At 40.0% G+C, this 10146-nt stretch overlaps 1 pseudogene; it reads right to left on the bottom strand.

The window, feature by feature from the left end:
- Positions 1 to 4859: 4859 nt before the first annotated feature.
- LOC140520471 (ubiquitin-like domain-containing CTD phosphatase 1 pseudogene) lies at positions 4860 to 9848 on the bottom strand (annotated as a pseudogene).
- Between the last annotated feature and the right edge of the window lie 298 nt (positions 9849 to 10146).

The raw sequence follows: 10146 nt of genomic DNA, 5'->3' as shown, positions 1-10146 counted from the left end.
TTCTGAAGTTACTTGTGAAGCGAAGGGCTGATCAGATCAGTTGAGTGTCTCTGCCTCATTTGATGAAAATAAAATATAGACTGTTGGCAGAAAGGGGCATCTGCCATGAGTTGAACATGGAACCTGGTCAGAAGTGTGCTGGTAAATATTTTACAACTGGCTTTCTAGAAAAAAATATGTACACATGAAACACTTTTATGTTTTATCTCTATTATTAGCATTTTCCCCACCACTTTCTTAGGTCTAGATAATTAACAAAACAATAAATCAAACCTTGATTTGCACCATTTGCCAGTTCCAAGGATTGCAGGAAATTATCAAATTGAAAATTTTAACAATCATCTGCAAGTTGGTTTGAGTTGACTCTGAGACCCCACTTGGACCAAATGTGTTACTGAGGTGAATGTGGAATATCTGTACGGCAGTCCCATAAAGTAGCTTTCACTTGGAAAAGGGAGCAAAATGAGCATACATGGCCATTTGAGATGCATTATGCTTTCTGTATGTGTGCATGCTCATGAGTCATTTTTATCTAAGGCATTTTCTGTGGTAGTAGAAAGAGCCATCTATATCTGATAACTACTTTATATATGGAGTTCCTTTTCTAGAAGGGACCCTGGTACTAACATTATGGGGAGAGCTTAGACTTAAAATACCTAAACTTTTTAAAGATATTTTCCAAGAGTTACTGCAGTTGGGGGTATGATGAGTCAGATAAGAAACTGAATACCCCCATTTGGAGTCAGTCCTATTTCCTCGGGTCTGAGCCCAGTTCTCTAAATCCAGAGCTCTAGAGTCATGTGGGAGAGGGAACCCCTGAAGGAGAAGTGTATTTAGTAATGCCATGCCTTCATAAAGACCCAGAATCTTTGGTTCCACAAAGGTGGTAGGAATGAGGAGAAGAGCTCACGAGGAGCCCTTCAGAGAAATAACATGGTACTCGAGTATATCTCCCACTTTGCTGGGGCTCAGTGTCCTCATTTTCGAAATGAGGAGCGTGGCTTTATCTGTGGTTTCATAAAACTCTAATAAGCTAAGATTTCTAAGCTTTAAGATTCTTTAACCTGGAGAAGAAGCTTCACTATGGGTACTTCACTATGGTTTTCTAAATATAAGGTAGGGCAGATGTGCTAAGAATTAGAATCCACAGTTTACTCCCATGCTATGTGATTTGCAGGAGAGGGAAAATAATAGCATTTAAATAGCACCTTATAGTTGGCAACAAATTCTACTTGTCTTTTTAGTCTTATTACCCTCTGTATCTATTACCACTGGATACTACCAGTGTTTTCTCTATTTTCAGTGTTATCTCCATTTTTAGGATGGGAATACTGAGGCTTAGAGAAGTTGAAATTTGCTTAAAGATTTAGAACTAGAAAGGAGCTTAGAGACCATTTGGTCTACACCACCACATAAAGATGAACTAAGGGTAACAACAGTCAAATGACTTGCCTAAGGTCACACAGATATTGACAGAGTCAAGTCCTCTGATTTCAAATCCAAGCTAATACCTGCTTCCACAGAAGAAATGCCCCCATCACCACAGGGATCATGCTCACTAGCTCATCTACACCTGATAACTGCTGTCTACATGGAGCTCTGAATTTCCCATGATACTGGTCTCCATGCTGTTTCCTGAACACAACTCTATCTCCCTACTCCAAGCTTTTTCACTGGCTGAACCTCATGTCTGGAACGCAGGTTCTCTTCAGATCCCTGGATTCCATCAATCCTTAACTAAAGTCCTACTTTTTGCAAGAGGTCTCTTTTCCAGTTCTCCTTAATTTTACTACTTTTCTTCTGAAATTACTTCCGATTGATCCTGTTTGTACATAATTATCTTGTTTGTACATAATTATTTACATGGTCTCTTCCCCGTTAGATTGTGAGTTCCTTGAAGGTAAGGACCAGTTTGGATTTTTTCCCCTTTCTTTGTATCTTCTAGGCTTAACACAGTGCCTGGCACATAGTAGGAACTCAATAAATGTTTGTTGGCTTGATTTGATGATTATCCCAAGCCTTTCTCAAAAGGTAAATATACTATCCAAGATGAGGTAATAGATTAAGCAAGTTAACATCTGCTATGTATCATCATGGATGATATTATCAGAATCCCCCTAGCAAAGAAGAGGTTCCTGGCAGAGTGAGACTAGCATAGTACTAGGCTAGCATAGTAGTTTTGGATGGGGATGATGAGAGGATATAGAGAATAGTCTGAACCATGGGGCACTGTAATTGGGGACCCAAGTCAGCCTAGGAGATGCTGGGGACTGTGATATGGATGAAGGGGGAGTAAGACCAAAGGGAGGTTGGGAACACATGGATGTGTTGGGGGAGATTGAAAGGAGGGTTGGAATGAAAGCTGGATTCAATTTCCCTTAGGTATATAATTACCTGGAGTAAATCTCCAATTATAAGTATAGTATCTGATTGTCATCAGCCTCCATCATCCACATGTACCTGACATTTTCTCTTCATTGATCTCCCTAGGAAGTCCTCTGCCTTCCTTATAACAATACCCCACCCCCCATTTAAACTGTATACACCTTGCATATGCAGAATTGTTTTTCCCTCCTTTGTTCTTTGATCTTCTTGAGAACAAGTTTTGTCTTTTGTCTTTCTTTGTATCTTTAGCGTTTGGCACAGTACCTGAGAAATAGTAGGTGATTAATAAGTGCTTGTTGACTCACTAACTATAGGTTAGTCTTGGTCTTGGGGGTGGAGAGGTAGAGAAACCAGGACATCAAGAGCTAGACAGCTTTGTAATATAAATAAAATGCCTGAAATTGTCCCATGTCTCCCTCCGAGGTGAGGGATTAGAGAGAGATGGGGGGGGGGGGGGTTGTATTTTTAAAGTGACACTTTATGAGGATCCAAGAAATAGATGCTAGAGATGCATGGGGACACTGAGTGAAGAAGGTGGAGAAGAGTTAGTACATAGTGTGCTTTGTTGGGACAGTCTATCTTTTGTTTAACTGGGAAGCCAACTCCCCCCATCCAGGGTTCCAGGAACAGAAACATCTGAAGACAACACTGAGAGATGATGCTTAGAAGGACACTGTTGGGCTCATGAAGGGACTAGGTGGTGGTCATTCTAGGAGCAGCCAGACAGCAGAAGATGTCTTCCTCCCATACCTTCTCTCTCTGAGATGAAATTACTTGATGGACTATCCCCTATCACTATAATCTTCCAGTATGCCTGAGAGAAACCTAGCATTGAAGAGTAGGAGAAAGTTGAGATTTCAAACCTTATGAAGTATTGAGCTACCTGACACTCAGAAGATTGAAAGTCAACATCATTCATTTCATTTTCTTTGTAAGAAAGAATTTCCTAAATCCCTCTGTGTGAGTAATCCTTTCAAATCACTTAATAAGCTGATTTAGAATCTCAATAGGATGGGGGATGACTCATGAATTATTATAGATAGTCATATCTCCAGACAGAAAGCCCAGATAAGGCAACTAGAAGGTTCTGAGCATGGACACTTGGTAGGGTACAGTTCAAGCATGTGCAGTGATCTTGGCAGGCTCAAGCTGGCAGTACCACCTGTCAGCCAACGAAGATAACTGAATAACCAATCAATGAAAAAATATTTGTTAAACACCTACTATGTTCCAGACACTGTGCAAAGGGCTGGGGATACAAAAAGAAGCAAAAGAGTCTCTGTGCTTAAGGGAGCCATAATCCGGTGGGGGAGACATACAAACAAAGGTGTACAAAGCAAACTATATATGAGATAAATAGGAAATAATTAAAAGAGGACGCGCACAAATGGTTTGCATGACTACCCTTGTATAACATAGATTGAATTTTTTGCCTTCTCAGTGGGGGGTGGGAGATGGGGATGGAGGAAGGGAGAGAATTTGGAACTCAAAATTTTTAAATCGAATGCTAAAAATTGTTTGTACATGTACCTGGGGGGAAAATAAAATACTAAATGGGGAGGGGGGAAAGAGGGCAAGCACATTTACTTTACATTGCTTTATGTAACACTTTGGGACAATTTCCCAGAGTGTCAAAACCATTGATGGTCAGATCTAGAAAACATTTTTTAACATAAGCCATAAAATGTCAAAGTTGAAAGGGATCTTTGAATACAGATGATCAAATATCAGAGCTGACACTGTCTTCAAAATATAATGCACAGAATGCAATGAATAAAAAGGAGCTTTGAATCCAGAACATGCAACATCATAACTGAACAAGATCCTTCAGCCTGTTCAATTCAGCCCCCTCATTTGATAGAGGAGGAAAATCAATCCTAGAGAGAATGATTTGCCCAAGGTCAGCGGCATTGTGGGTAGAGCGCCAGGTCTGGATTCAGGAAGACTCATCTCTTAGAGTTCAAATCTGGCCTCAGACACTTACTATCTGCATGACATGGGGCAAGTCACTTAACCCTGTTTGCCTCAGTTTCCTCATCTGTAAAATGAGCTGGAAAAGGAAATGGCAAACCACTCCAGTCTCTCTACCAAGAAAATTCCAAATATGGTCACAGAGTCATACATACCAGAAACGACTGAACAACACAAGTGAAAGGCAAAAGTAGGCCTAGAACCCATGTCTCCTGTTTTTCCTTTCTTTGAGTCTTCTGCCTACACACAGTAGGTGCTTAAAAAATGTTTATTGACTACTAACTGAGGTTTGCTGTAGATCATTCTACAGCAGAGGTAGTGTGCCATAGTAGAAATGGCACTCCCTTTGGAATCAAGAGGGACATGGAGACAAACTGAGTTTTTTTTTTTTTTTTAAATCACAAAAATTTAATTGTTTTTCAAGAGGTCATGACCTGATGTTAATGTTTCTGTATAATGTGGCAAAAAAGGCAAAACACACAAGACTACGTAAAACAAATATCCAATGTTTTAAGAAAAGGTATTTATTATTTACACCACTGCTATAGTCCCTTAAGAACAATATATACCATGTTTATTTGAAAGGCTTGGACTTCTTTCAAATACAAGAACTGTATAATGTAACACTGTCAATAACGCAAAACAGCAGTCACATCACACTTCTATAGTGCAGGCTTAAGCATCGCAAGTAAATGACTTTTTGAAAACTGTATGGCTAGGTATTTCAATTGAGACATAGTGTTTGCACTTGGACAAGGTTTAACTAGAACAGAACAAGGGCTTTTGTTCATGCTTTACTAGGGATGAATCTGTGACGTCCTATTTGAAATTTAGTGCTTTTAAACTGCTTATGACAATGGATTTTAGGCAGAAATGCTTCTACTCAGCCATCAAATGCAGCTGGACTTTTTTCCCTTCAAATTTTGTTTGTCAGTAATTATTTTCCAGGAATCCACCTCTTCCCAATACAGCACATTTGCCTTAGGGCTGGTGCTTTCCACTCTTACACAAAGAAACACTGACACACAAATACAAACCAAACTGAGATAGTTTGTATTTAGAAATCTAAATATTGGAACAAGGAAGGAAAACTGTGTCTAAGACAGAAAGATGGAGAACCTTGGTAATATAAAATAGGACACCAAAATTGGCTCCTGGCACAAATTTTTTGGTCTTAAAAATATAAAATAAAATCTTGCTTTCCAGTTTCAAGACATGTTTTAGTCTTTGGAGATTTCATGAACCAAAAACCTAAAGGCTGAAGTTGTTTCCAAAGATACTGAATGATTTCATTAGGAAAATTGGTAAATATATTTTCCTCCATTTTTGTGGGGAAAAACAAAACAAAACATTTACAAATAATACCTTGGTAGCAGTGCAGAAGTAGGTATTATTTTTAAATAGTAACATTGAAGTATATATAAGAAAAAGAAACTGGAATTTTTTTTTCTTTTTAGCTTATTGCTGTGATCTTCAAAAAAATACAAAATAAAATTAAAAAAAACTGGAAGACCAAGTATAAGCAGTCAGTCAGTCTGGTGTTTGCTTCAGTGTCCAGCACTATCATCATAATATCTAGCAAAAAGCAAGGAAAGGTCCATAGATCTCAATTATCTTCGGTTAAATGCAAGCATCTTAGAACTACTGCCCTTGCTTCTTTGAGAGATACCGTTCCCAATGTTTGTGATTCAGTTCCAAAAAGTCATCTAGTTTTGCTATTTCCTTGAGGTATTGGGTTAACTTTAAAAGTTCTTTATCTTTATCTCTATTTAGATGAGCTTTCATAAAAGGCCTTATCTTTAATCCGTTCTGTGGGTTCATAAGAAAATTTCTTCCAATATCATCAAACATAATGGTATTTTTTTTGCTGTAAAACTCTGAAAATTTTCCCCATATAACGCCAAGAGGTTTTACATCTATTAGGCCTCTTCTTGGGGTATGCACTGTAATCATAGCAGCACTGTCCAACATGAAGGTGATCTTATAGTTAGTATTTGTACTTACTCCCAGCTCCTTCATCTTAGCTTCAATCCACTTCATATTTGTAGCAGACCAAATAACTATGTCATAATCTTCATACGCAGATGTTAAGAATTCATGAAGATATGGCCGCATTAATTCTACCGCAGTCTCTGCACAGGACCTCTGAGTTTGCTCTGAGACTTCTATGTTCTGAAACCTTGGACAAGTCACTTCCTTTCCCTCTGCCACTGTTTTCTCATCTGTAAAACAGAGCTCATAGAATCTCCCAATATAAGAACAGAAAGAGACTTCTGAGTCAACCAACACCCTCAGATAATAACACCCTTCCTGCTCCTGTCTGCCTACTTCCCATGCTTGTTGCAGGGAAAGTACTTTGTAAACCAGAAAGTCCTTTAAATATGAGAACTGTCTTTATGTTTATTGTTACCATTCCCCTACCTTCCACTGGACTGTAAACTCCCTGAAGGCAGGAATTGTGTCTTCTTTGATCTTTGAACCTCCCCTAGGAGATTCTGAGAAGGCATTGGATAAATGAGTGTGGAAGTGGTTCAAGATCAAATAGGATAAGGCTTGGGAAAGTACTCTGCCGATGACATAAATAGGTAAAGACAAAAATGACACTGTTCCTGCCCTTGTGGGGCTTATACTCCCTTGGTTTATGTAACAGGAACACCAATAAATGTGATAGATTATATGGTGCTGTGTGAGGGGTGGGAGGAGCTATTCAGAAAAAGTGTTCTGTGGAAATTTAGAACCAGAAGGACACATTGATCCCCATGGTCTGACCTGGCTAGAGCACAGCCTATGGAATGTTGAGTTTTGTTTGTTATTGGTGTGTTTGTCATAGCCTTCAATGGAACGTAAGTTCTTTAAAGATAAGGATTGTGTTACTTCTCAGGAAACCAACCTTCTCCGGGTGGCTTAACCCTGGACAGTATGGTGTTTTGGAATCATGCCACAAATTCCCTTACAACAGAATCTGTGAGTTGGAAGAAGACTCAGTGACCAAGCCCAATCCATGAATAAAAATTCCCACTGCCTATCATGACAGACAAGTGATTGGTCATGGATTGTCTGCTTGAGGAGGAAGCTCCACCTCTTGAGACAGTCTGTTCCACTTTGGGACAACTCTACGTGTAAGAAAGGCTTTCTCTCTTTATACCTACCATCCATTGTTGCTGATTCTACTCTGATTGTCTCTCACTGTGTTTGACTTGGGGTGTGTAATCAGGGAAGGCTGCATGGAGGAAGTATCTATTGAACCATGCTTTGAGAGATGAGAAGGATTCTGATAGAAGGGAATTCTTTTACTATTGTTATTTTTTTTATTCTGGTTTCAATCCTTCAGGTCGGGGCTCTCCTTGGCTGGCTTCACATCTGAACCTGACTACTCACAGCTCAACTCTTCTCAGCACTGACTAAGTTCCTATTTCAATGAGCATCACCTGTTTCTTTCCCATCTTGTACCTCTTGGAAACCTTGGTTTCCTTCAGGACTCAGTTCAAAGGTCACCTCCAATGGGAAGCCCACCCCGCAGCTAAAACTTTCCCCAATAAGGTTATCACCCTATATCTCTATCTCTATACATATATATGACTTTGTATGCATCTCCATGTGAACAGAAAGGCAATGTGATAGAGCAGGAAAATGTAGGTTTGAATGCAGACTCTGCCATTTAATACCTAGTGATAAGGGTTTAAATAAATTAAGTTTTAGGTATTAAACCTAGGTGATCATGGGCAAGACATTCTCTGGGCCTCAATCTCCTCATCTGTAAAATTAAGGGATTAGACTGGGATTCGATCAGACTCTGAGACCCTTCCAGCACCACATCAATGATCCCATCTGGTACAAATATTACAATATAAGTTCCATGAAAGCAAAGGGGCATTTTTCTTTGGATTGGGGTTGTCCCATATTTATGACGGCGTATGGCATATCGTAACATTCAGACACACCAGTGAGTCTGTGATATCACAGATTCATATATTCCCTCCAACAGTGTAGATCCAAGTCTGCCCATCTTGTGCCTCTCTTGTCCATTTCCTCCCACAAGTTTAAGGTAGTTGGTGTCCCAGTGGATAGAGCACTGGCTCTGGAGTCAGGAAGACTTGAGGTCAAATCCAGCCTCAAACACTTACCATGTGACCTTGGGCAGGTCACTTAACCTCTACCTGTTTCTGTTTTCTCATCTGTAAAATGGGCATAATGATAGCAGGGTGATTGTGAGCAGACAACAAGATCACATATGTAAAGTGCTTTTCAAGTCTTCCAGTACTATGGTCGATGCTAGCTATCATTTTTGTCATCATTGCATTTGCAACAGAGGCCCATCCCCAGCGCTTCAAGGCTTTCTCATTGTCCCCTAGTGATGGGAGTGCCAGGGGAGTGCTCTGCCCATCCTCTACCTCTCGAAATTCAGAGATATAAAGGTCTCCCCATTTACTAAGCCAGTGCTCTGAAGAAACACAGCTAATGATATTGTTCTAAAGGACCTTTGCTTATTTTAAATAAATCATTCCTTACTACTAATATGAAATCTAAGTGATTTGATCGGACAGCTAGGTGGAGCAGTGCATAGAATGCCAGACCTGGAGTCAAAAAGACTCTTCTCCCTGAGTTCAAATAGACACTGTATGACCTTGAGCAAATCCCTTCACACTATTTGCCTCAGTTTCTTCATCTGTAAAATGAGCTGGAGAAGGAAATGGCAAATCACTCTAGTATCTTTGCCAACAAAACCCCAAATGGGGTCACGAAGAGTCAGACAAGGCTGAAAAGCAACTGAACAATAAGTGTAGCAAAGACAATTGAATTTAAAAAGAATAAGAACTTGCCAATGGGTGTGGGCAAAAGAAGCCTGAGAGTATCATGAACCTGGGAGTAACCATAAAGCAAAGAATGCTCATAAACCCCAAGAAACTGTGACACTAACCAACATCCATGAAAAGTTCACTAAGAGAAGAAGGCAATCCTGTATAGCCTAAGTGCCTGGGGAGTGGTATGGACAATTACTACTCCAAGGGTTCAGAGCCAGGAGAGATCACTGCGGCCTGAAGAACTCGGCGAACGTTTCCTGGAGGGTGTGGGACTTGGATTGGGCTTGGAAAGTGGAACTGGATTTTCTTTTCAAATGTCTGTCACTTTCTTTCCCCCTGACTTTATCCACAATGAAATACTGCCTCCTCCTTATAACCAAGGATGACGGCTAAGCCAAACCAACAGATAAAGGAAATGAAATGGGTCAGAGAGGGTATGCAAGGCACCACACCCATAGTCTACCACCTCTCAATGAAGTTTTTCATCATCCGTCAAAGTGAGTTAAATTTTGAGCACTAAAGTAGAGAGGGATATGGCTTATACTTTCTCATTCAATTCTTATTCAACAGGATAATTCCAGGGTGTCCCATCCTTATGGGTCATATTGACACCAAGTATTTTAAGATGCTCCAGCCATCCCTTGGCTTTGCTGAGTGCTCTATTTAACTTGGACTCAGACTATACCTCATGATGTTTCACTTATTCCCTTCTTTTCTATTTATTGTCCATGAAGAATGATAGCAAACTCTCTCTACATGCCACACACACACAAAAAAAATCAACATTTGGCTTCTAAGTGTTTGATATTCAGATTTACTTCGGCTGACTACAACTTCCCTGGAAAAGTTTTGCTCAGGGCACCCAGGAAGGCTGTCCAGTGAGACTCTGGGAAAAGCCCTCAGGACTCTCCCATCCACCAAGCAATGTATAGGGCTTCAAGGAAATCCTGGTCCCTGAAGAAACTTCCATGGTCTGTTGGGTGCATAA

Source organism: Notamacropus eugenii, chromosome 1, assembly GCF_028372415.1.
Source record: "Notamacropus eugenii isolate mMacEug1 chromosome 1, mMacEug1.pri_v2, whole genome shotgun sequence".
In the NCBI taxonomy this organism is placed as follows: domain Eukaryota; kingdom Metazoa; phylum Chordata; class Mammalia; order Diprotodontia; family Macropodidae; genus Notamacropus; species Notamacropus eugenii.
Note: the sequence above shows the minus strand (reverse complement) of the source record. Positions and strands in the feature narration are given on the sequence as shown.